Source organism: Rattus norvegicus, chromosome 2 (genome assembly GCF_021556685.1).
Source record: "Rattus norvegicus strain SHRSP/BbbUtx chromosome 2, alternate assembly SHRSP_T2T, whole genome shotgun sequence".
Classification (NCBI taxonomy): domain Eukaryota; kingdom Metazoa; phylum Chordata; class Mammalia; order Rodentia; family Muridae; genus Rattus; species Rattus norvegicus.
In genome coordinates this window covers 179,955,477-179,978,198 of record NC_141535.1, presented here as the reverse complement: position 1 = coordinate 179,978,198, position 22,722 = coordinate 179,955,477, and the positions used below count along the sequence as shown (strand labels likewise).

The 22,722-nt window shown below is 37.5% G+C and overlaps 1 long non-coding RNA gene across 1 annotated transcript; it reads right to left on the bottom strand.

The window, feature by feature from the left end:
* Window positions 1-15,266: 15,266 nt before the first annotated feature.
* On the bottom strand, window positions 15,267-16,625 carry Sprr2a (small proline rich protein 2A). The gene is made up of 2 exons (XR_015678143.1): window positions 16,567-16,625; window positions 15,267-15,908 (listed from the first exon to the last, which is right to left on the bottom strand). It is a non-coding gene; the product is annotated as a small proline rich protein 2A (long non-coding RNA).
* Between the last annotated feature and the right edge of the window lie 6,097 nt (window positions 16,626-22,722).

The following is a 22,722-nucleotide window of genomic DNA, read 5'->3' as shown; positions in this document are numbered from 1 at the left end:
ATCATTAGGCTTCCCTGAATTAGTGACCATCATCTGCAACAGAATCTAAAAGCCAAGCAGAGGAATGAAGAGTACCACTACATGTCAAAAAAGGAAACAATCAAATGAGAAACTGCAGCTTTACATATACAAGTCAAGTTTGCAAAATTTTATTAATTAATCACTGGTAGACAGGAAGGGAGATATTCATCAAGGAAAAAAGTATAATTCTCCTATTTATGCCTCTATCAGCCATAGATAATCTTCTCTACAGATGAACAAAAAAGCTAAAACAAATATTCTTTAGATTTAAAATATAAAATATATCTCATTCTCATAAAAAATACTACAGGCTGAGCTATACAACATGGTAAAATGCACAGTCTTATCTGGAAATAATTTCTCTGTGATACATCAAAGTTTACACAGAAAGTAATCTTAACAAACTTAAAAAGCGATACTTCCCTCTGTTTGATCAAATAATGGAAAAATAGAAACAGGAAGAAGTACAAATTCATGGAGAATGAACAATTTTCTTTTAAATTATTAGAAAATCAAAGTAATGTTTAAAGCTTTAAGTCTCTAGGCTTGAAGCTATTAGAACGGTGGATATACAGAAAAGGCAGTTGTATCAAGGTATTTTTAAATTTAATTTAACTGGAAATTTACATTTTATTTAATTATGAAATATTTCTATATTATACAATATTTTCCACCATAGCATATGAAAGTTCTTCTCTCTTCATGAAGCTAACATAACTTCGATGCCACTGCCTCCCATAAATAAAATACTGAAATTGTGCACAAATCTTGATCAAGAATAGAAACTAATTATAGAAATATATGACTGGATAGCACATCGTGATGGAACACTACTTTTCTATCTTCTATTTTATATTACTATATTTTATTTTATTTTTTCCCTTTACAACCTGCTCATTGTCATTGCCTCCCTCCTGACCACTTTACTCCCACAATCCTTACCCCAATAATCTCCACTATTCCCTGGAAGGGAGGGGCTCCTCTGCTTATCTTCCACACCAACCCTGGCACTTCAAGTTTGTGAGGCTCGCCACTTCCTTTATGACTGAGGATAGAAAAGGCATCTCAGGTAGAAGAACAAATCCCACCTAGAGGCAACAACTTTGGGGACACGTGTTATACATTTTTTAAAATATAAATGCCTATTGAAGACAGTTTCAACAGGTCAGGTTAATTTAAGGAGGGTATGAAATAGGCAATTATTTGCACAACAAAATTTTTCTGAAGGAATAAAATTTAATTCTTTGTTTCACAGAGATAAACTCTCTAGGGACAGAGAAAAGGAAAAGGAAATATACAAACACTGAAAACACACACACACACATACACACACACACACACACACACACACACACACACACCACACACCATGTGTGAAGCAAGGTTCCACAAGCTCCAAAAACATTTTCCTTCTTCAATAGTTTATATATCACAATGAAATCTTTCAAGCAATATAAATATGCCAATGTGATTATATTCTACTCTTATTTATGTAAATAATTACCATGAAATAAAATTTCCATTTCCCCAATGCCATTACATGATTGAACATTTTATGTAATACAAGTTAAAGACACATTATTTCCAAGAACCTATTTATAACCATAACTAAGCAAATTATTATAAATTAACAAATATAAGCTAGCAATATATTTTTTTCACAGTCAGACTCTCTTACTGACAGTCTGAACTTTATAGTCACCAAGGAAGAATCATTCATTTTATTATTAGTCTTAAAGCAATGCCATAAAAACCCTTCAGAGTCACAAGTATAAACTTTTATATGTAAAAACCATCAGCATCTTCTACTTTAAATCTTCAAAGACCACACCAAATCACAAACAACCTTTTAGTACATCATATCAGAAAGCTGAAGCAAAACTTAGTACAAGATTTTTGTCATCACCTGATTACCAGCCCAGCCTTAGCAAAAAACATACATCAACTAGTAGTTGTTGGGCTGCCATTGTTCTTGTTCCATTACCTGAAAAACTCCTTTTTCAATTGTCAAGAGTGTGTATTTTGAACATTAAATTGTTCTCCAATATTTTTTATGTCAAAGTCACTAAGAAAAATATCTTAACCAACTTTTGCTTAAAATCTACATCTTTAAATTCTTTCTCTTTTTTTATTGGTTACTTTATTTATTTGCATTTTGAATGATATACCCCTACCTGGTCTTGGGTCTTGATGTTTTTTGGGACAGCATGTCAAAGGACACTTTTGGGGTATATATTTGAACTCCCTTCTAAATATGAACACAAGACTGTACCAAAACTAAAGTTCCATGTTCTTTCTTAGGTGTTCAGGGCACTTTGGAGGAGGACAACGCTTGGGGTACATCGGAGGTGGGCACACAGCAGGAGACTAGCAAGGCTGCTTACACTGACACTGTTGGTAAGACATAACAAACATATGGGGTACGGGGCAGACAGGAGCTGAGGCACACAAAGACTCAAACAGAGAAACGGAAACACATACACAGAAAGACCATAAGTCTTACACTTTAACCTCCCTCCCATGTAGTTACAAGTACGACTTTCTAATTTCCTATCCCTTTACTTAAATTACGGTCATATTAAATCTGACAAAATTAATTAAAATGTTATTTTTAGTAATTTTAATTCATTTATTTAATTCTATTAGAAAAAGCCATTTTTGATTATACAAATTATTGAATCAATATTAGATAAACATATATGTTTTTGAAGACATTGTTGAAATGTATGAATTTTTATACATTACCATCAACGGTTTCCAATATTAATTGAACTTATTTCAGCAACGTGCATATTTTAATGTATAATATATTGCTAAAAGAATAGGAATTGTACACGTTAATTTTCTAAATGTTTCTTCTGGCTTTAGTTTCTGTCCTAAATACAATCCATATCCTAGTGACAGATGACATAGACAAAAAACAAACATCATATATATATATACATATAATGAAAATAATATCGAATGGGCATGTAAAAGAAAAAGCATAGTATGCAATAACTATGAACAAAACTCAGGCATGTTAACTGAAGTTACTCAAGAAGTGGAAAACAAATACTGTGTGATTTCTCTCAAATTTCAAATCACAGAGTCTTACAGGATGACATTGGTTTCCATGAGTTCAGTGTAGGTGACAGAAGAATATGAAAAGTTTTCAAAAATTATCTAAGCTACAATCAATGCAAACATAAGTTCAGTGAACCTTTTTGTATTGTCAAATTCTACATCACAGGATTGTTTTCACCATAATCAATGGTAAACATTGTAAGTGTGGAATATACGGACCTTGGTTTGAACTGTCAGCAATGTTTGCTTGAGTCATGGTACCACTCACTGCGTGCACTATAATGAAACTCCATTAAAAATAAAATGGAAATATCCAATTAAAAAAAGCCTTCAGGTTTTTGTTGTGTTACTTTCTAAAGACCATTAACACAATGCTGTACAAAGATAGAAGTGAACATGTGAAAAAAGTCATTCTCCAAAAAAGTAGAATGATTAGGCTTCCATGAATTGGTGTTCATCATCTGCAACAGAAACTTTAAAGCCAAGCAGAGGAATGAAAAAGTACCACTACATGGAAAAAAGGAAACAATCAACTGAGAAACTGCAGCTTTATATATATAAGCCAAGTTCGCAAAATTTTAATAATTAATCACTGATAGACACGAATAGAGATATTCATCAGGGAGAAAAAGGAATAACCCTCATATGTATACCACTGCCAGCCACAGATAATCTTCCCAAAAACACACAAAAAAGCTCCAACAAAAAATTCTTCATATTCAAAATGTGAAATATATCTCATCCTCAAGCCAAACCCTACAGGCTGAACTACATGACATTGTGAAATGCACTGTCTTATATGGAGATAAGTCCTCTGTGATACACCAAGGTTTATGACAGAAGGTAATCATAACAAAATGAAAAACTGATACTGCCCTGCGGAAAAATAGAAACAGGAAGAAGTATACTTCAAAGTTGTAGAAATACACGGAGATTGAACAATTTCCTTTTGAATTATTAGAAAACCAAAGCAATGTTTAAAGCTTTAAATCTCTAGACTTGAACCTATTAGGACACTGGATGTACAGCAAAAGCATTTATATCAAGTTATTTTTAAATTTAATTTAACTAGGAAATTTACATTTTTATTTAAGAATGTAATATTTGTATATTGTACAATATTTTTCTGAATAGCACTTGAAAGTGCTTCTCCTTAAATGAAGCTAATATAACTTTGATGTCATGGCTTCCAATAAATCAGATACTGAAATTGTGCACAAATCATGACCAAGAATAGAAACTAATTATAGAAATATATGAATGGGTAGCACATTGTACAACAATGCCAAGCAACCAGAGCTTCCAGGGACTAAGCCACTACCTAAAGACTATACATGGACTGACCCTGGACTCTGACCCTATAGGTAGCAATGAATATCCTAGTAAGAGCACCAGTGGAAGGGGAAGCCCTGGGTCCTGCTAAGACTGAACCCACAGTGAACTAGTCTAGGGGGGGAGGGCGGCAATGGGGGAAGGGTTGGGAGGGGAACACCCATAAGGAAGGGGAGGGGGGAGGGGGATGTTTGCCCGGAAACCGGGAAAGGGAATAACACTCGAAATGTATATAAGAAATACTCAAGTTAATAAAAAAAAAAAAAAAGTAAAAAAAAAAAAAAGAAAAAGAAAAACAGGCTTTCCATTTTATTTTATTTTGAATTTTATTTATTTTATTTTTTCACTTTACATCCTACTCACTGCCTTCCTTGTGACCACTCCCTCAGACAATCCTTACCCCAACAACCTCCAATTTTCCCTGGAAGGGAGGGGCTCAATTGGTTATCCCCCACCCACATCCTGGCACTTCAAGTCTGTGAGGCTAGGCACTTCCTCTCTCACTGAGGACAGAAAAGTCATCCCAGGTACAAGAACAAATCCAACTTACTGGCAACAGCTTTGGGGACATGTGTTATAACAAGTTTTTAAATATAAATGCCTGTTTAAGACAGTTTCAATAGGTCAGGTTAATTTCAGGAGGTATGGAGTAGGCAATTATTCACTGGGTAGACTTCTTTCTGAAGGAATAAACTTTAATGCATTGTTTCCCTGTGGTAAACTCTCTCAGGACAGAGAAAAGGGAAAGGGAATATAGGCACACACAGAACACACACACACACACACACACACACACACACACACACACACACATCCCATGTATGTAGTTTGGTTCCACAAGCTCAAAAAACTTTATTTCTTCTTCAAGTTTATGTATCCCAAGAAATCTTTCAAGCAACATAAAAATTTCAATATGATTATATTCTATTTTTATTTATATGAATAATTACCATGAGTTAAAAAGTACCATTTTCCCTAATAACATTACATGATTGAACATTTTATGTAATACAGTAAAAGACACATTAGTTCCAAGAGTACACTTATAACCATACCTAAGCAACTTACTATAAATTAAAAAAACATAAGCTAGAATATTTTTTCACAGCCACTCTTTCTTACTGACAGGTTGAAATTTCAGTTACAAAGAAGAAACCATTCATCTTATTTTTAGTCTTAAAGCGAAATCATAAAAACCCTTCAAAGCATCAAAAATGTAAACATTTATATATAAAAAGCCAACACTATCTTCTACATTAAATCTTCAAAGCCACACTGACTCAAAAACAACTTTTTAGTAAATACTACCCGAAAGCTGACAGCAAAAATTGGTACAAGAATTTATTCATCACCTGGATCACCAGCTCAGCCTAAACAAAACACATATCAACTAGTATTTGTTGGGCTGCCATTGTTCTTGTTCCATGACCTAAGAAATCTCCTTCAATTATTAGGAGTTTGCTTTTTGAACATTAAATGGTTCTCCAGTATTTTCTATGTCAAAGTCATTAAGAAAAACATCTTAACCAACTTTTGCTAAAAATCCACATATGTAAATTCTTTCTCTTTTTTATTGGTTATTTTATTTGTTTGCATTTCAAATGTTATCTGCCTACCTGGTTTCCCCTCCACAAACCCCTATCACATTCTCCTTCTCCCCTTCTTCCCTGCTTCTATAAGAGATCTCAACCATTCACCTACCCACTCCTGCCTCTCTCCCCTAGCCTGCCTCTACCTTGGATCATTGAGTATCCACAGGATGAAGGGCCTCCCCTCCCATTGATACTGAATAAGGGAAACCTCTGTTACTTAAGGAGCTGGAGCCATGAGTCTGTCCATGTGTACTCTTTGGTTGGTGATTTAGTTCATGTGAGCTCTGGGGCACATGGTCCATTGATAATGGGGCTCTTTCTATAAGGTTGTAAATCCTTTCAGCTTTTTCAGTCTTTCCCATAACTCCTCCATTGTCGTCCAATATTTAGTCCAGTGGTTTGCTGCAACATTCATATTTGTATTGGTCAGGCTCTGGAAGAGCCTCTCAGAGGACAGCCATACCAGGATCCTCTCGGCAAACAATTTTGGCATTAAGAGTCTTGAATGGTTTTGGTATCTGCAGATGAGATGGATCCCTTGGTGGTGTAGCCTCTAGATAGTCTTTCCTTCAGTCTCTGCTTCACTCTGTGCATTTCCTTTAAACAGGAACAATTTTGTGCTAATATTTTTAAGATGTGTGGGTGGCCCTGTTCCTCAACTGGGGGCTGTACCTAACTTATGGATTTGGTCGCTACAAGTTCTCTCTCCCCTTTCTTAGGTATTTCACCTAATACCATCCCTCTTAGGTCCTGGGACTCTCTTGACTTTCTGGCATCTGTGTCTTTCTCATGCCTTCCCCCAGTTCCCCAACCCCCACTGTTACATACATTCATTAAATTTCCTGACCCTCTGTACTTCTCTCTCCTATCTCCTTCTATACATGATCTTGGCCTTTTTTCCTCCCCGTCCCTCCCTTTGCCACCTGTGATAATTTTCTTCACCCTTCTACATTCTAAGGGTGGTAGTTAATTCATAAATCTGCTCCAGTATCACTGCTTGAAAAAGATCCATCACTAATATTGTATCAATCACACTGCACACTGAGGGACTAAAAACCTCCTAAAGTATTCATATAACTCATTGATTAGGAGGAGTATGGTGGCCTTGAGAGCAACAATCAGAGGAAAACTCTACAACGAATGTAGTCCTTAGGACACTTAGTCTTCAGGTCTCCCCTTCTCCTAGGTATATCCATCATGGTTGTGCTAACCAGTGGATAGTTTCCTTGAGTTCTAAAGTGTTGTGCTGTATTATATGTATCCCCCCCCTTGACAAATACCTACAACATCCCATGCAGGACTAATATCGAAAATTCACAGGTAACTCAAACTAAAGGAGAGGAGCCAAAAAATAAAGAGAGGGGTGGTGTGGAGAAAGAGAAAGAAAAAGAAAGAAAAATATGAAAGACAGGAAGACAGACAAAAAGAAGTAAGAAATAAAGGAAGAAAAAAAGACAGAAAAAGAAAAGCAGAAAAAATAGGAAAAGGAGAGAGAGAGAGAGAGAGAGAGAGAGAGAGAGAGAGAGAGAGAGAGAGAGAGAAAGAGAAGTGGCAAGAGAGATGGTTCAAGGGTTAAGAACATTTAACTTCTCTCAAGGGACCCAATTCTCTTGCCAACATGAATGTCTATCAGATCACAAATCCCTATACTTCCACCCCCATAGAACCTGGTACCACCTTCTGACATCCTAAACATTGTATTCATGTGCATTAAAACATACACAAACGCATACATGTACACGTAATAGAATAAAGAGGAGGTAATTCCTGTGGAAAAAGTGGTAGAGAGTTCAATACAAAACAGAAGTGAGTAATGGTACAAATGTCATTAAAATGATTTAATAAAAACTAAAGAAATCATATTGATTTATATTTATATAAAATTTACTAAATTTCATTTATTATAAACTAGGAACACAGGTGCTTATATCATTCCAGATGGATTGGCATACTTCTCTGCAGTCCACCTTTTACGGTTTCAGAAAATACTCTCTATTCTACTAAGTAGGGGAAGCAATTCAGCACTTGAACATATATGTATGACATAGGATCCATAAAAATGAATGAATGGAAATATATGCATAAAGATATCATAAATGGCCTTCACATGTCGGGGCCAACCCAAAACTGTAAACACTGCTTACTACTGAGAACAGTGCTGTGCCTGAGTGTCTCTGGTTTCAGTCTGTCTCCCTGGTTGTCATTGTCACAAGTAAAAACTCAAGAACCAATGAAGAACTACGGGAAACACTCAGAAATATAGAGACACACATGTTGGCAAACACAGAAATTTCATTTTAAAAGGAAAAAAAATACAAATGTGTAACCATAGTAAACAAGCAAACAGGATAACAGGAAAAAATCACAAAATTCTAATGAATTCCCTTCCTGTTAAACAGCTCCAGCTGGTCATGTGTCCTAGACTTGAACAGTTGAAGGAATTAAAAATGGAAATAGAAGAAATCAAGAAAGAACACATGGAAACAACCCTGGATATAGAAAACCAAAAGAAGAGACAAGGAGCTGTAGATACAAGCTTCACCAACAGAATACAAGAGATGGAAGAGAGAATCTCAGGAGCAGAAGATTCCATAGAAATCATTGACTCAACTGTCAAAGATAATGTAAAGCGGAAAAAGCTACTGGTCCAAAACATACAGGAAATCCAGGACTCAATGAGAAGATCAAACCTAAGGATAATAGGTATAGAAGAGAGTGAAGACTCCCAGCTCAAAGGACCAGTAAATATCTTCAACAAAATCATAGAAGAAAACTTCCCTAACCTAAAAAAAGAGATACCCATAGACATACAAGAAGCCTACAGAACTCCAAATAGATTGGACCAGAAAAGAAACACCTCCCGCCACATAATTGTCAAAACACCAAACGCACAAAATAAAGAAAGAATATTAAAAGCAGTAAGGGAAAAAGGTCAAGTAACATATAAACGGAGACCTATCAGAATCACACCAGACTTCTCGCCAGAAACTAGGAAGGCCAGAAGATCCTGGACTGATGTCATACAGACCCTAAGAGAACACAAATGCCAGCCCAGGTTACTGTATCCAGCAAAACTCTCAATTAACATTGATGGAGAAACCAAGATATTCCATGACAAAACCAAATTTACACAATATCTTTCTACAAATCCAGCACTACAAAGGATAATAAATGGTAAAGCCCAACATAAGGAGGCAAGCTATACCCTAAAAGAAGCAAGAAACTAATCGTCTTGGCAACAAAACAAAGAGAATGAAAGCACACATACATAACCTCACATCCAAATATGAATATAAAGGGAAACAATAATCACTATTCCTTAATATCTCTCAATATCAATGGCCTCAACTCCCCAATAAAAAGACATAGATTAACAAACTGGATACGCAACGAGGACCCTGCATTCTGCTGCCTACAGGAAACAGACCTCAGAGACAAAGACAGACACTACCTCAGAGTGAAAGGCTGGAAAACAACTTTCCAAGCAAATGGTCAGAAGAAGCAAGCTGGAGTAGCCATTCTAATATCAAATAAAATCAATTTCCAACTAAAAGTCATCAAAAAAGATAAGGAAGGACACTTCATATTCATCAAAGGAAAAATCCACCAAGATGAACTCTCAATCCTAAATATCTATGCCCCAAATACAAGGGCACCTACATACGTAAAAGAAACCTTACTAAAGCTCAAAACACACATTGCACCTCACACAATAATAGTGGGAGATTTCAACACCCCACTCTCATCAATGGACAGATCATGGAAACAGAAATTAAACAGAGATGTAGACAGACTAAGAGAAGTCATGAGCCAAATGGACTTAACGGATATTTATAGAACATTCTATCCTAAAGCAAAAGGATATACCTTCTTCTCAGCTCCTCATGGTACTTTCTCCAAAATTGACCATATAATTGGTCAAAAAACGGGCCTCAACAGGTACAGAAAGATAGAAATAATCCCATGCGTGCTATCGGACCACCACGGCCTAAAACTGGTCTTCAATCACAATAAGGGAAGAATGCCTACATATACGTGGAAATTGAATAATGCTCTACTCAATGATAACCTGGTCAAGGAAGAAATAAAGAAAGAAATTAAAAACTTTTTAGAATTTAATGAAAATGAAGATACAACATACTCAAACTTATGGGACACAATGAAAGCTGTGCTAGAGGAAAACTCATAGCGCTGAGTGCCTGCAGAAAGAAACAGGAAAGAGCATATGTCAGCAGCTTGACAGCACACCTAAAAGCTCTAGAACAAAAAGAAGCAAATACACCCAGGAGGAGTAGAAGGCAGGAAATAATCAAACTCAGAGCTGAAATCAACCAAGTAGAAACAAAAAGGACCATAGAAAGAATCAACAGGACCAAAAGTTGGTTCTTTGAGAAAATCAACAAGATAGATAAACCCTTAGCCAGACTAACGAGAGGACACAGAGAGTGTGTCCAAATTAACAAAATCAGAAATGAAAAGGGAGACATAAGACAGAATCTGAAGAAATTTTAAAAAAATCATCAGATTCTACTACAAAAGTCTATATTCAACAAAACTGGAAAATCTACAGGAAATGGACAATTTCCTAGACAGATACCAAGTACCAAAGTTAAATCAGGAACAGATAAACCAGTTAAACAACCCCATAACTCCTAAGGAAATGGAAGCAGTCATTAAAGGTCTCCCAACCAAAAAGAGCCCAGGTCCAGACGGGTTTAGTGCAGAATTCTATCAAACCTTCATAGAAGACCTCATACCAATATTATCTAAACTATTCCACAAAATTGAAACAGATGGAGCCCTACCGAATTCCTTCTACGAAGCCACAATTACTCTTATACCTAAACCACACAAAGACACAACAAAGAAAGAGAACTTCAGACCAATTTCCCTTATGAATATCGACGCAAAAATACTCAATAAAATTCTGGCAAACCAAATTCAAGAGCACATCAAAACAATCATCCACCATGATCAAGTAGGCTTCATCCCAGGCATGCAGGGATGGTTTAATATACGGAAAACCATCAACGTGATCCATTACATAAACAAACTGAAAGAACAGAACCACATGATCATTTCATTAGATGCTGAGAAAGCATTTCACAAAATTCAACACCCCTTCATGATAAAAGTCCTGGAAAGAATAGGAATTCAAGGCCCATACCTAAACATAGTAAAAGCCATATACAGCAAACCAGTTGCTAACATTAAACTAAATGGAGAGAAACTTGAAACAGTCCCACTAAAATCAGGGACTAGACAAGGCTGCCCACTCTCTCCCTACTTATTCAATATAGTTCTTGAAGTTCTAGCCAGAGCAATCAGACAACAAAAGGAGATCAAAGGGATACAGATCGGAAAAGAAGAGGTCAAAATATCACTATTTGCAGATGACATGATAGTATATTTAAGTGATCCCAAAAGATCCACCAGAGAACTACTAAAGCTGATAAACAACTTCAGCAAAGTGGCTGGGTATAAAATTAACTCAAATAAATCAGTTGCCTTCCTCTATACAAAAGAGAAACAAGCCGAGAAAGAAATTAGGGAAAGGACACCTTTCATAATAGACCCAAATAATATAAAGTACCTCGGTGTGACTTTAACCAAGTAAGTAAAAGATCTGTACAATAAGAGCTTCAAGACACTGAGGAAAGAAATTGAAGAAGATCTCAGAAGATGGAAAGATCTCCCATGCTCATGGATTGGCAGGATTAATATAGTAAAAATGGCCATTTTACCAAAAGTAATCTACAGATTCAATGCAATCCCCATCAAAATACCAATCCAATTCTTCAAAGAGTTAGACAGAACAATTTGCAAATTCATCTGGAATAACAAAAAACCCAGGATAGCTAAAGCTATCCTCAACAATAAAAGGACTTCAGGGGGAATCACTATCCCTGAACTCAAGCAGTATTACAGAGCAATAGTGATAAAAACTGCATGGTATTGGTACAGAGACAGACACATAGACCAATGGAATAGAATTGAAGACCCAGAAATGAACCCACACACCTATGGTCACTTGATTTTTGACAAAGGAGCCAAAACCATCCAATGGAAAAAAGATAGCATTTTTAGCAAATGGTGCTGGTTCAACTGGAGAGCAACATGTAGAAGAATGCAGATCGATCCATGCTTATCACCCTGTACAAAGCTTAAGTCCAAGTGGATCAAGGACCTCCACATCAAAGCAGACACACTCAAACTAATAGAAGAAAAACTAGGGAAACATCTGGAACACATGGGCACTGGAAAAAATTTCCTGAACAAAACACCAATGGCTTATGCTCTAAGATCAAGAATCGACAAATGGGATCTCATAAAACTGCAAAGCTTCTGTAAGGCAAAGGACACTGTGGTTAGGACAAAACGGCAACCAACAGATTCGGAAAAGATCTTTACCAATCCTACAACAGATAGAGGCCTTATATCCAAAATATACAAAGAACTCAAGAAGTTAGACCGCAGGGAAACAAATAACCCTATTAAAAAATGGGGTTCAGAGCTAAACAAAGAATTCACAGCTGAGGAATGCCGAATGGCTGAGAAACACCTAAAGAAATGTTCAACATCTTTCGTCATAAGGGAAATGCAAATCAAAACAACCCTGAGATTTCACCTCACACCAGTGCGATTGGCTAAGATCAAAAACTCAGGTGACAGCAGATGCTGGCGAGGATGTGGAGAAAGAGGAACACTCCTCCATTGTTGGTGGGATTGCAGACTGGTAAATCCATTCTGGAAATCAGTCTGGAGGTTCCTCAGAAAATTGGACATTGAACTGCCTGAGGATCCAGCTATACCTCTCTTGGGCATATACCCAAAAGATGCCTCAACATATAAAAGAGACACGTGCTCCACTATGTTCATCGCATCCTTATTTATAATAGCCAGAAAATGGAAAGAACCCAGATGCCCTTCAACAGAGGAATGGATACAGAAAATGTGGTATATCTACACAATGGAATATTATTCAGCTATCAAAAACAACGAATTTATGAAATTCGTAGGCAAATGGTTGGAACTGGAAAATATCATCCTGAGTGAGCTAACCCAATCACAGAAAGACATACATGGTATGCACTCATTGATAAGTGGCTAATAGTCCAAATGCTTGAATTACCCAAGATCCCTAGAACAAACGAAACTCAAGACGGATGATCAAAATGTGAATGCTTCACTCCTTTATATGAGGAAAAAGAATACCCTTGGCAGGGAAGGGAGAGGCAAAGATTAAAACAGAGACTTAAGGAACACCCATTCAGAGCCTGCCCCACATGTGGCCCATACATTTACAGCCACCCAATTAGACAAGATGGATGAAGCAAAGAAGTGCAGACCGACAGGAGCCGGATGTAGATCGCTCCTGAGAGACACAGCCAGAATACAGCAAATACAGAGGCGAATGCCAGCAGCAAACCACTGAACTGAGAATAGGTCCTCTATTGAAGGAATCAGAGAAAGAACTGGAAGAGCTTGAAGGGGCTCGAGACCCCAAAAGTACAACAATGCCAAGCAACCAGAGCTTCCAGGGACTAAGCCACTACCTAAAGACTATACATGGACTGACCCTGGACTCTGACCCCATAGGTAGCAATGAATATCCTAGTAAGAGCACCAGTGGAAGGGGAAGCCCTGGGTCCTGCTAAGACTGAACCCCCAGTGAACTAGTCTATGGGGGGAGGGCGGCAATGGGGGGAGGGTTCGGAGGGGAACACCCATAAGGAAGGGGAGGGGGGAGGGGGATGTTTGCCCGGAAACCGGGAAAGGGAATAACACTCGAAATGTATATAAGAAATACTCAAGTTAAAAAAAAAAAAAGAAAAATTCTCAAGGAACAGAACAGTCCCTTATTAAGTCATTATGTTTAGAGTTACTTTTGGAATCATTAACAGATCTTTCTTTATACTCAGATTTTAAAAAAAAAATTGAGTAAAGAGCTAAAAAAAGAAATCTCAGGTGAGGAATACTGAATGGCTGAGAAGCACCTAAAGAAATTTTCAACATCCTTAGTCATCAGAGAAATGCAAATCAAAACTAACCTGAGATTCCCACCTCACACTAGTCAGAATGGGTAAGATCAAAAACTCAGGTGACAACAGATGCTGGCAATGATGTGGAGAATGATTATCACTCCTCCATTGTTTGTGGAATTGCAAACTGGTACAAACACTCTAGAAATCTGTCTGGAGGTTCCTCAGAAAATCGGACATTTCACTACCTGAGGTCCCAGCTATACCATTACTGTGCATATACTCAAATGATGTTCCAACATACAACACAGATACATGCTCCACTATGTTCATAGCAGCCTTATTTATAATAGACAGAAGCTGGAAGAACCCATACGTCCTTCAACAGAGGAATGGATACAGAAAATGAGGTACATTTACTCAATGGAATACTACTGAGATATTAAAAACAATAACTTCATTAAAATCATAAGCAAATATATGAAACTAGAAAATATCATCTTGAGTAAAACCTAATCACAAAATAACCGACATGGTATGCACTCACTGATAAGTGAATATTAGCCCTAAAACTCAAATTACCCATGATACAATCCAGAGACCACCTGAAGCTCTAGAAAAAGGGTGACCAAAGTGCAGATGCTTCAGTCCTTCTTAAAAGGGGAAACAAAAATATTCATAGAAGGAGATATGGAGACAAAGTTTGGAGTAGAGACTAAAGGAATGGACAATGAGAGCCTGCTTTACATGGTGACACAGATATATATATATATATATATATATATATACATATATATATGATATAGATATATAGATATAGATATAGATATAGATATATAGATATAGATATATATCCCTGTTGGAAGAAATAGAGAAGGGATTGAAGGAGCCAAAGGGACTTGAAATCCCATAAGAACAATACCAAACAACCAGAGCTCCAAAGGACTGAACCACTACCCAAAGCCTACACATGGACAGACCCATGGCTCTAGCGGCATATGTAACAGAGGAGGGCCTTCTTGGGTACCAATGGGAGGAGAAGCCCTTGGTCCTGCCAAGGTGGGGCCTCAAATTGCAGGGCAATGTTAGGAGGGTGCGAATGGAATGGGGATGTGTGTGGAGGGTGAACACCCTTACAGAAGTAGGGGAGGGGGATGGAATAGGGGGACTCATGACTAGGAAACCTGGAAAGGTGATAACATTTGAAGTAAAAATAAAACCTATCTAATGAAAAAGAAAAGAAAAAAGAAAAAAGAAAAAAAGGATCCATTAATACCATTCAACAGATTGTGCTTTATTCAGGAATCACAGTGGCAGCACTACAATTAAGGTGACTGACATCTTAAGAAACATTTTCTGAGTGCACAGGGTAAATAAGAGCGATATTTCCCACTGAGTATCTGGAACACTTAATCACTTAGGAAAGATCATTTTCAGCAGGTTCTTGATACCAAAAGCAGGAAATCTTCTGTGTAAGGGTTCATCACAGGCACATGGAGAGGGAAAAGTTTAGAAGATTCCTCTGCATTCATGAAAGAATATGGAGAGAAAGAAGGTGTTCCTTTGCAAGTACGTGAGACAGATTCTCTTCCCTCCCCCTTGTCCTGATGAGTACTGAAGTCCTTACTTGCTCTTTGGTGGACACTTTTGCTGGCAGGTTGGAGGAGGTTGCACAGGAGGGCATTTCTGCTGGTATGAGGGAGGAGGACAAGGTTCTGGACACTTTGGAGGAGGACAAGGCTCTGGGCACTTTGGAGGAGGACAAGGCTCTGGGCACTTTGGAGGAGGACAAGGCTCTGGGCACTTTGGAGGAGGACATGGCTCAGGGCACTTTGGAGGTGAGCACACAGGAGGAGGCTGGCAGGGCTGCTTGCACTGCTGCTGTTGGTAAGACATAGTGCTGGAGTCTCAGGATCTGAAAGAGATTACATGAGAGTGTTCAGAGGTGATTAATTCAGAGAAGAGAATGGAGCTATGGATTATCAACTGAACTTGTCTCTCTGAACATCAACATCATTTCCCAACTCCTATTTTAGGAATTGCTGGCTTTTCTCTTTCTTGTCAGCACTATTTTGCCGCAGCCTTGAGAAATGATCCTGTGTTTCATTCCTTCTCCCAAGATAAAGTATTTTGTCAAAGAAACAAGTAATGTTGTTTACACAAGAGAACACCTTTAAGACAGGCTGTCACAAGAACTGGTGCCCTGAAAAATAACAGCATCGTTTCCTGTCCTCTTCATTACATGTATTACCCCAGCAGGGTGTCTGGGATTGGAGAGTAAAGGACAGCTGAGGAAAGTCTTAGGTTGTAATACCTACTTAGGTATATAGCCTTTCAAAGAACACCAAATGATGTACATAAAAGGGATATATTCTGCGTTCTACAAGTTATTATATGTAAAGGAAAGCCATGTATCACCCTTGACTGTTGTATCCACTGTGAATTTTCTTACTGCTAGGTAGGTCCCATTCATCCCATAACCAAAACTGAACTCAAGACATTTACTCTGTTAAAATTGACTACAGCACATAAAAAGAACAAAATGACAGACCAACTCAAGAAAAGATACTCACCAGGTTCTCCAAAGTAGTCTAGGATGTGACTATCAGGAGTCTGCAGTCATACAGTCAAGGACCAATTTATAGAACTGGCTGGTTATCCCAGTGGCGGCAGAGATGACTGAGAGTGGGCAGGTCCCAAAATTTCCAAACCAAAATGCAAATGCACTCATGACTGGCTTGACTGGGACTCTACAAAATGGGAAACATCCTGTTCCTGGACACCATCACTGTTGGGAGCTGTGACTCATTGAGTCCTTCCCTGTTTTAAGTTTCAGTAAGATCTAACTGGTTGCCTATGTGCTCTGTTGTGATTGTAGCCAGTGTTAATTTTTCCTCTGTTACAACTCTCATATGTCCTAAATTATGTATTTTATTTGTTCTACTTTAGCTTATTAATAGTCTCTGTTGCCTTTGCACACTTCTTCTTTTTTTAAATATAATTTGCCTATAGACTGAAAGAAAGTATTAAAAAAATTTTGTGGTTTTAGCTTCATGTATGACAACCCTGTGCCTAGAGTCAATTCATGTCTCCTTCCTGACAATATTCTTTTTTTTTCTGAATATTGGAAAATAGTATATGCCTTTTTTAGTGGATACTAATTGTTTTTGGTCTTATCATGACATTCTTCAGGACTGCATGTCAAATGACATATTTCAGATATATATTTGAACTCACATTTGAAGCTAATCACAAGACTGCTTGTCATGACAGTAGCAGAAATTTAGGTGGTTAACACATGCACACACACACACACACACACACACACACACACACACACACACATGCAAGCACGCCGGCACAGCACACATGCACACAAACAGAGAGAGATGGTGGCAAGGGGGCAGGATCTGAGACAGACAACAAGAAACAGAGACACATACACAGAAAGACCATGAGTCTTACAATTTAACCTCCATCCCATTTAGCTATATGTATCACTCCTGTTTTTCTAAGGTTTACTTTAATTACTGTCAAATAAATACTGACAAAATAAAACATTATTGTTTTGTGATTTTAAATTCATTAGATAGTATTTGAAAAGGCCATTTTTAATTATACAAAATTTTGAACCAAAATCAAATAAATATATATGTTTCTAAAGACACTGTTTAAAATGTCTGAATTTTTATACACTATCATCAAAATTTTCAAGTTATTATTAACTGTGTTCCAGCCTGATAAATACTTTATTTTTAAGTATATTACTAAAAGAATAAGAAATATACACAACCATTTTCTAAAAGTTCCTTCTGGCTTCTAGTTTCTGTCCTAAATACAATCCATCCCAAATATGTCTACAGATTACAGGTAAAAAATATGATGAGAATGTACACCACATAACACTATATGAGCATGTAAAAGACAGAGTCTAAGCTGTAATAACTATTGATAGAACTATGTTCTGTAAACTGGTTAGTCAAAAAGAGGAAAACAAATACTGTGTGATTTCACTCATATTACATCTCTAAGTAGTTGATCTCACAGATAGACAAACCAGACTAACAAGAGTGTGTCCAAATTAACAAAATCAGAAATGAAAAGGGAGACATAATTACAGAATCAGAGGAAATTCAAAAAATCATCAGATCCTACTACAAAAGCCTATATTAAATAAAACTTGAAAATCTGCAGGAAATGGACAATTTCCTAGACAGATACTAGTTACTAAAAGGAGGCTGGCAACTTTCAGGGGTTAGGGAAAGCAGATGCAATATAGTACAAGGAACTTAGCCAAAAGAGACTGGGTTGGAATAAAGATAGTGATTAAATTATGTAATTTTGTTTCAATTAAAACCATAATTTAAAAATCAAACTATAATATAAGAAATAACATTAAAACCAAGCTGTGGTAGTGAAAACCTTTAATGCCAATACTTGGGAGACATAGGCAGGAGGCTCTCTAAGTTCAAGGCCATCCTGATCTACAGAGCAAGTTCAAGGACAGTAGGTACTACACAGATTATATAGAGGAATTCTGTCTCAAAAAACTTAATAAATATATAATAAATAAAATTAATCAAATATCAACAAAACACCTACAATAATACCTACAATGATTAAAAATACCTACAAATATAAGATGAGAATTTCCAAAGGAATAAATATTGATGTATGATAAGTATTTCTAACAGTGTTCAACAACATTACCCATAGAGAAAATGCAAATCTAAATTTGAGGTTGCAGCCAACCATTGGAACAAACATGGGGAACCCAATAGAGGAGTTAGGGGAAGGATTGAGGAGCTGAAGGGATTTGCAACCCCATAGGAGGAACAACAATATCAACCAACTAGAACCCCTAGAGCTCCCAGGGACTAAACCACAAACTAAAGAGTACACCTGAAGGGACCCATGGCTCCAGCTACATATGTAGCAGAGGATATCTTTGTCTGGTATCAATGGAAGGGGAAGCCCATAGTCCTGTGAAGGTTTGATGCCCCAGCATAGGAGAATACTAAGTCAGTGGGGCAGGAGGGATTGGATGGGTGCGAGAGCACCATCATGGAGGCAGAGGCTGGGGAGTGCATGAAATGGGGAGTTTTCAGAGGGGAAATCAGGAAGTGGATAACATGTGAAATGTAGATAAACAAATAAAAAAAAGTTAGTAGATAAATTTGAGATTCTATCTCAGACTTGTTAGAACAGATATCATTAAATCAACAGAACCAAAACCTGGTTCTTTGAGAAAATCAACAAAAGATAAACCCTTAGCCAGACTAACAAGAGAACACAGAGAATGTGTCCAAATTAAGAAAATCAGAAAAAGGAGACATAACTACAGAATCAGAGGAAATTCAAAAAATCATCAGATTCTACTACAAAAAGCCTATATTCAACAAAACTTGAAAATCTACAGGAAATGGACAATTTCCTAGACAGATACCAGTTACCAAAGTTAAATCAGGAACAGATAAACCATTTAACAACCCCATAACTCCTAAAGAAATAGAAGCAGTCATTAAAGGTCTCCCAACCAAAAAGAGCCCAGGTCCAGATGGGTTTAGTGCAGAATTCTATCAGACCTTCATAGAAGACCTCATACCAATACTACCCAAATTATTCCACAAAATTGAAACAGAAGGAGCACTACCGACTTCCTTCTATGAAGCCACAATTACTCTTATACCTAAACATTACAAAGACCCAACAAAGAAAGAGAACTTCAGACCAATTTCTCTTATGAATATCAATCCAAAAATACCCAATTCTTGCAAACCAAATCCAAGAGCACATCAAAACAATCATCCATCATGATCAAGTAGGCTTCATCCCAGACATGCAGGGATGATTTAATACACGGAAAACCATCAATGTAATCCACTATATAACAAACTGAAAGATAAAATACACATGATCATTTCATTAGATGCTGAGAAAGCATTTAACAAGATTCAACTCTCCTTCATGATAAAAGTCCTGGAAAGAATAGGAATTCAAGGCCCATACCTAAACATAGTAAAAGCCATATACAGCAAACCAGAAGCTAATATTAAACTAAATGGAGAGAAACTTGAAGCAGTCCCACTAAAATCAGGGACTAGACAAGGCTTATTCAATATAGTTCTTGAAGTTCTAGTTAGAGCAATCAGATAACAAATGGAGATCAAAAGGATATAGATTGGAAAAGAAGAAGTCAAAATATCACTATTTGCAGATGATAAGATAGTATATTTAAGTGATCCCAAAAGATCCACCAGAGAACTACTAAACCTGATAAACAACTTCAGCAAAGTGGCTGGGTATAAAATTAACTCAAATACATCAGTAGCCTTCATCAACAGAAAAGAGAAAAAAGCCGAGAAAGAAATTAGGGAAATGACACCCTTCATAATAGTCCCAAATAATATAAAATACCTCAGTGTGACCTTAACCAAGCAAGTGAAAGATCTGTAGGATAAGAACTTCAAGCCTCTGAAGAAAGAAATTGAAAATCTCAGAATATGGAAAGAGCTCCCTTGCTCATGGATTGGCATGATTAACATAGTAAAAATGGCCATTTTACCAAAAGTGATCTACATATTCAATGCAATCCCCATCAAAATACCAAGTCAATTCATCAAAGAGTTAGAACAATTTGCAAATTCATCTGGAATAACAAAAAACCCAGGATAGCTAAAACTATCCTCAACAATAAAAGGACTTTCTGGGAATCACTATCCCTGAACTCAAGCAGTATTACAGAGCAATAGTGATAAAAAGTGCCTGGTATTGGTACAGAGACAGACAGATAGACCAGTGGAATAGAATTGAAAACCCAGAAAGGAACCCACACACCTATGGTCACTTGATTTTTGACAAAGGAACCAAAACCATCCAATGGAAAAAAGATAGCATTTTCAGCAAATGGTGCTGGTTCAACTGGAGGTCAGCGTGTAGAAGAATGCAGATTGATCCATGCTTATCACCCTGTACAAAGCTTAAGTCCACATGGATCAAGGACCTCCACATCAAACCAGATACACTCAAACTAGCAGAAGAAAAAATGGGGAAGCATCTCGAACACATGGGCACTGGAGAAAATTTCCTGAACAAAACACCAATGGCTTATGCTCTAAGAACAAGAGTCGACAAATGGGACCTCATAAAACTGCAAAGCTTCTGTAAGGCAAAGGACACTGTTGTTAGGACAAAATGGCAACCAACAGATTGGGAAAAGATCTTTACCAATCCTACAACTGATAGAGGGCTTATATCCAAAATATACAAAGAACTCACAAAATTAGACTGCACGGAGATAAATCACCCTATTAAAAAATGGGGTCAGTGCTACACAAAGAATCCCACACAGCTGAGGAATGTGAAATGGCTAAGTAACACCTAAAGAAATGTTCAACATCTTTAGTCATAAGTGAAATGCAAATCAAAACAACCCTGAGATTCCAACTCACACCAGTTAGAATGGCTAAGATCAAAAACTCAGGTGACAGCAAATGCTGGCAAGGATGTGGAGAAAGAGGAACACTCCTCCATTGTTGGTAGGATTGCAGACGGGTACAACCATTCTGGAAATCAGTCTGGAGGTTCCTCGGAAAATTGGACATTGAACTGCCTGAGGATCCAGCTATACCTCTCTTGGGTATATACCCAAAAGATGCCCCAACATATAACCAAGGCACTTGCACTACTATGCTCATAGCAGCTTTATTTATAGTAGCCAGAAGCTGTAGAGAACCCACATACCCTTCAACAGAGGAATGGATACAGATAATGTGGTACATCTACCTAATGGAATAGTACTCAGCTATCAAAAACAATGACTTTACGAAATTCATAGGCCAATGGATGGAACTGGAAAATATCATCCTGAGGAGGTAACCCAATCACAGAAAAACACACATGGTATGTACATATTGATAAGTGGCTCTTAGCCCAAATGCTTGAATTACCCTAGATGCATAGAACACATGAAACTCAAGAAGGATGACCAAAATGCAAATGCTTCACTCCTTCTTTATAAGGGGAACAAGAATACCCTTGGGAGGGAATAGGGAGGCAAAGTTTAGAACAGAGGCAGAAGGAACACCCATTAAGAGCCTGCCCCAGATGTGACCCATACATATACAACCACCAAACTAGATAAGATGGATTAAGTAAAGAAGTGCAGGCTGACAGCTACTGGATGTAGATCTCTCCTGAGGGACACAGCCAGAATATGCAAATTCATAGGCGAATGCCAGCAGCAAACTACTGAACTGAGAATGGGACCCCCGTTGAAGGAATCAGAGAAAGGACTGAAAGAGTTTTAAGGGGCTTGAGACCCCATATGAACAATAACACCAACCAACCAGAGCTTCCAGTGACTAAGCCACTAGCCAAAGACTATACATGGACTGACCCTGGACTCTGACCCCATAGGTAGCAATGAATATCCTAGTAAGAGCACCAGTGGAAGGGGAGCCCTGGGTCCTGATAAGACTGAACCCCCAGTGAACTAGACTATGGGGGGAGGGCGGCAATGGGGGGAGGGTTGGGAGGGGAACACCCATAAGGAAGGGGAGGGGGGAAGGGGATGTTTGCCCGGAAACCGGGAAAGGGAATAACACTTGAAATGTATATAAGAAATACTCAAGTTAATAAAAAAAAAAAAAAGAAAAGAAAAAAAAAACATAGACAATATCATAAATGAAAAAAGCTCAAAGCAATTTTATAATGCTTGTATAATGTTT